We start from the raw sequence: 6,000 nt of genomic DNA, 5'->3' as shown, positions 1-6,000 counted from the left end.
CAACTTCCAGTTTTTGGAAGAAATGTCATTGGTTCTCTATGGCCATTCTGGCCCCCACTGCAAGCAACAGACACAAATAAATATGCTTTCCCTCCCCAAGTCCAGTGCACCAGGATGCAAACTCGACCCCAGATCCGGATGCTTTCCCAGCTGGCAATCCATTATTTTCTTCTCCTTCAAAAAAGGTGCATAATTTCTCTGTTGCTAAAATGATCTTTCTGTCATTCTGCTCTATCTTTGTGGTGCTCTCTCTGCCTCCTTCTGGGATCTCCCTCTTTCAGTTTACTCTCCATTGCCCCAGGGCTTGTCAACCTGAACAGATACTGTGCGTTGTGCTGTTACGGCATACGTGACATGCCTTTGGTACTTACACTGCTGGCCCAGGTAATGTTAAGTGCAGCTGTCAAACCCATAGTTCGTCATGTTTGTTAGTTTTCTTTCTTTTCTTCTTAAGTTGATATTAAACCAACTAGTAAGTTTCCTAGTTCAGTGAAAAATCCATCAGTGGAGCAGGTGGAACCCCCAGGGAGCTACACAAGGCCACTCCTGAGTTCTGGGAGAAGCTTTGGAGAAACCAAGAGCAAACTTAGGCCCAACCTGGTCACCTAGGACTAAAGATTGTACAGCAAGTGGTGGTGGTGAAGGGGGATCCTCACTGAAATCATCTTTTGCCCAAGATAGCTAGAGAAGCCCAGGAAGTTGGCTCATCAGATTGACTTTTGTGCTCCTCTTCTCACCAGCTCTTTGGCTGTTATTATGTATTTGAACTGAATGCAAAAGGATGCTCTAGTATGGCATTCACACACTTACCCCAGCTCCATCACCATATATCTCCAAGTCTCAAAATATCAGGTTTGTTTTCTCCAGTCCTGTGGGCATCTCTAAAAAGAACTCAACCTCTGATAAAACCAGGCCATTGGATAGTTTTTTTTTTTTAATTTAGAAAGCTGATCTTCAAGGCCCATTGTAGGGCTGATATTTTAATCAAGGGTCTTTCAGCACTATCAACCACTCCTTTCAGTGATATTTCCACCATTTTTCCTGCTCCACTTGAAACACTCTAGAAATAGCAGAAGAGGCTATGTGAGAAATCTAGGCTGGAAGTCAAGAGCCAGACCTGTTTGTGGAGCTCTAATCCAAGGGAGTTACACATGGTATAGGGGTCCTTGGGATCTACCTACTAGGTTGCAGAACAAAAATTTCGGGGTAACAGCAAAAAAATGGCTTGGCCTAAAACAGGGCATCTCTAGTCTGTACATTTTCAATTACCTCCTCTTTTTAGCATTCAGTTTGGCATTTCAGTTGGTTATTGAAGTCTCTTACTTGGTAATGGCTTTTATTTCCAAGTTGTCAAGAAGGCATTTCTTCTGGTGGTGGAAGTGTGTGTGGAATGCCACTCTTTACCCTTCTCTTTGGGATGAGAGATGCAGCAGTGGGAAGGCTGGGCATGATCTGATCAGAGTGCCTTTGAAGGGAGAGCTTTCTGTTTTCAAAAGTGGTGGTGGTGGAACAATAACAGTTGGCACGAGTTTGCACCTAGGAAAATAGCGTTTGGGATCCACTTGGAGAGAATTCACATGAAAAGATTCAGGCAATAATGCCGCGAGCCCAAATGGTGCTGTCAAAACATCACAGGTAGTCACTGCAGGGTAGGACAGAAGGTGTTAGAGAGCAGTGTCATTTATTGAAATGTATCTGCTGATTTAGCCTTTGCTAATTAAATGGTCCCCCTGATGTGTGTTTATTTAGGGACAGTTATGAGTTTTGTAGCAGCAGGGGTTTGGCCCTGTGGGAAGTGCCACTCCTAATGAGAGGGGAGAAACATGGAAGGGACTTGGGCATAATCTGTTCAGGGATGCTGGCCTTGTCAGAACGGGAAGACTTGGAGTGATTAATAGCTTTCTGTCTCTTTTTTGCCACTGTCCCCTACCTCTCTTGTGTTTCTTGGAAAAGGCAGACGTCAGGGCCATGATGAACAATTTTAGCACTTAAGGAACACTTTCTCTACTCTTTGTTTTTCCTGCTACAGCTCCCTGGCTGTCACTGTTACCCTTTGTCACAGGGTGGGAATTGGGGTGGGGCTTGGGAGGAAGAGAGAGGAAAAAATGCAAGGGACCTCAAAGACTTTTTTTGGCCCCCTTCCTTTGTCTTCCTGGTATTTCAGAAGGGCCAGAAACAGCATCCAGGATGGTGGAAACTGTACTCCACCCCTGCCCAGCAGGCCTACATCCTTGGCTGCTATTCTTAATGCCTTTCCTTGTGATGTCTGGGACTGTGAGTGTGTGTGTGTGTGTGTGTGTCTGTGTTGGGGGTGGCTAACTAGAAATTGGGCAATCACTTTGGGCAGAAGGGACAGAATTTCAGGAAGCTGTCAACATGATATACCTCACTGTCATTCCCCCTCTAGAAAAATCTATAGTACATGGAATTACATGCTGCTATTAAGTTAATCAGCTGAATTTAAAACTTCACAAGGGCAAGGACCATCTTTTAAAAAAATTCTCAAAAAAAAAAAATTCTCAGTCCCTAACACAATGCTGGGCACACATTTGTTGATTTTACAAAGGAAATGATTGTGTCATGAGGTCATCTTGGCAAGTCATCAAACTGCTCTGGAACTCTGCTTCAACATCTGCAAAGTCCTTTTATATCCCAGGGATACTGTAAAAATTAAAAAAGGTGATGACTTTAATAATGACACTTTGCAGTTTTGTGCTGTTCCTTCCATTTTCATTGTTTTATTCTCTTTACCCTAGGCACTGTAACCTAGGTAAAAAGATCAGATACGCAGACTGGAGAAGTTTGACTTTGGCTATTTTGTAAATCAAGCTTTTCTTTCTAAGAGAACTTCATTAGGCAGCTGATTGGTTGAGTAGAACGGGATGCTCACGAAATGCAACAGAAGTCAAGCTAGATGATGATCCACTTTTCAGGAACAAAGGCAGAGGGATGGAGTTGGGGGATGGAGGAGAGAGTGAGAATGAAGTTATTTGATTGGCTAACCTCTTCAGAGCTTGAAGCAAACATTAAAAAAAAAACATATCTCATAAATCTCCCTTAAACTTGTCAGTGCTACAGCCCTCATATGCTGCTATCTTAGTTTCTATCATCTATTTTAACCTTTTTGAACAAAACCTTTTACCCTATCCTTATCAATGTTGGGGCACCAAGAGTTATTATCCTCATACACTGGCTTGATTTAAATGTAAGGATTCCCCCACTTTGGTCTTCTTCCATTGCCATCCAGCATTATTTCAGTGGCATGGCTGAAATTTTAAAGATAAAAAAAATCTTCTTACCAATTTTGATTCTGGCCTCAGTGACCCAAAGAGCTGCCTTGGCCCAGAGAATTGGCCAGCACCACACAGCACTGTAGTTGGTGCCCAGGCCTAGTGTTTCTTAGCAAAGGTTGGATCAAAAATACTGGAGACGGTCACTAGATGTCCCTCTTGTGTCTCTAAAGAGGCTGAGGAGGCGGGGCTCCCTTCAGGATTGAAGTAAAGGGAAGCTAAGACTAAGAGAACTTTCTTTTTGTTTTTCTTTTTACACCCAGAACGGCTTTATTCAGTTAATGTATAAATTCTTGATCATGAAGGTGTTTTCAGTCATTCATTTAGTCAATAGCATTGGTGAAGTATAATGATCAAGTGTGTCTATTTGTGAACCTTGGGGGTTAATGGTGAAGTGTGTCTACTAAAATACATTCGGAGCGCAAACGGCGGCATTGGGGTTATCTGTAGAAATAGACTGGGGGGATGGAAGAACTATTTTTTGGAGGAGAGTTGTCACTATCTCTTTGAGCTTGGGGCTGACGGGATGAAAGGAAGCCGAGGCACACACCCCTGCCTTCCTCGGCACCTGGCTCCCCTAAAAGCGGTTTGGTATTGCTGGAGTACTTGGGGTTCTCTACTAGGAGGGGAGGGGTTGCATTGAGTGTGAACAGCGAGCAGGACTCAGGGAACCTGGTGCCACCTCCTTAGCGAAGAACGCGTTTGTCTTTGCAAACAGAACATGTCTTTACAATGTGATTGCAATTACAAAGGTAATGACATTGTACATGAATTGAATTCTCCTATTTATCTTTAAAAGACAGCAGAATATAGACATTCTATTAGCACTCCCCAAGGTTAGAGGTCCTCAGCCCTCATATCTTGTTGTGTGCATCTTTTCAGATGCCACGGCAATGTTAATCATTTTACCTGAGTAATTCTTCCATTTCTCGTTACCTGGGGGATTGTTAATGGCCGAGACTACTTCTCAGACTCTTTGCTCCCGCTCAATCAAGCCGTGGAGGCGCCAGTTTACTTTTATTGATCAGCGGGTTCCTGACAGCCTTCGCCACAAGGAAGCAGCATCATCCTTTTTTAACTTAAAGGGGAACAGATCGCCTTAAAGTTTACAGCTAAAAGCTTCTAAGCATAGCATGCAAACATTTTAGCATGCTGCTAATTGTTCTGTTTAAATAGTCCAAGCAATATTTTAGAAGGCTGCCAAACGCCGAACTCACATCCCGTGATCAGATAGTAAACCCATTTCAAATGCCTTTTTAGGCCTTTTTAATTAGACCAAGATGCACTTCATTCCCACTCGCTGACATCAAAGGTAAGTAACTGATAAATCAAATGAAGCCCTTCTCTTTGCGGAGCCCGCGAGGAGCGCCCGCGCTGCCTGCCATGTTGTCACTCTCCTCCAGCAGGGTCTGCAGAAGACTGGGCGGGCCACAATGCTTCCTCGAGTCACAACTCTGCTGTCCACCCGCACCTCTAAATGACCAAATTAAATGATACTCATTGCACATGCTTCGATTTTCTCCCTGATGTTCTGGGCTGACTGGTTTCCTAATGTGAAAGAGTGAAATGACCCCCATGCGGAAAGCGGATCAGGCTCCCCGCTCCCTCCCCTTGGTCTCAGATGCACGTTCACTTCTGAAATAATTCCTTTCTGTAGGAAGAAGCTGTCTTCTTCCCCCTGCCAAAGTAAAGACTACTAAACTAGCGTCTCTTAGAAGGAGAAATATTTTTAAAAAGCAGCTGGGTTGCTCTCTGCAAGAAGATGGCAGTTTTGAGAAAATCTATTATGTGTTCAAAAGCTCCTTTTCCTTTTCTTGTTTAATGTTTTTTAAAAGGCAAAAGCGAGTCTCATTTTAAGCACACAGGCTTAGGCCATTGTCTCTGAGTTAATTATGAGTTTGCTCACCCAAGACTCCCAAATATCCGAGACGACTCAGAAGGAAGGTTTACTCTTCTAAGAATTGTGAATTCAGAAGCCAGTCCCCTCCACCCCCAATGCGTGATGAAAAAAAAAACCCAAAAAACAAAAACCACTTGTCCAGTGAATTGCTTTTGATTCTTCCCGCCGGTGACCTTAATTAAGAGACTCAGAACAGGGCGGGGTGGAGTACCCTCTGTCCCCAGGGCGCCTTCAGTCCGGAAGGCAAGCCGAGTTTGATATCGGCCCCAGCCACGCCGGCCTTCAGCTTCTCAGCATTGGCACACGCTGCCACAGCCGCCGCCGCCGCCACCGCGCGAGCAAAGCTGGCAGCCCCCTGGGACCGAGGCCCCGCAGGAAGACTGGGACGCCCCGCACACCGGCGCCGGCTCCAGCTGCCAGCGACCTACGTGGACTACGCGCCAGCCCCACAGCTCCCGCTGGGCTCGGGGCTCTCCCGGCTTGGCGCGGCGCGGCCGCGTCCGCTCCACCCTCTCTTCTCAAACGTACAGTTTATTTATAGGGAGCTAAATTCTCCAACAGGGTGGGGTGAGGGGCAACGAAATGTGTCCAGCCGTCTCCGCGGCTCAGTCCCTGCGCCACAGATCCCACTTGATTAACAAGCAACAGACAAGAGCGAACCGAACCGGCCCAGGAGCCCTCCTCGGGCTATGGGGGCAGGGGGCGGGAGCGTAGTGCCGGGGAAGGAGGGTTGCGGGTGACGGTCAGGGAGGATGGCTGCTGCGGCTCTCAGCTGAAGTGAAGACTCACCGGCCAAGAGCCGGATGAATG

This window comes from Vicugna pacos, chromosome X (genome assembly GCF_048564905.1).
Source record: "Vicugna pacos chromosome X, VicPac4, whole genome shotgun sequence".
Lineage (NCBI taxonomy): Eukaryota > Metazoa > Chordata > Mammalia > Artiodactyla > Camelidae > Vicugna > Vicugna pacos.
The sequence above is the reverse complement of the archived record's forward strand: the minus strand, read 5'-3'. Positions refer to the sequence as shown.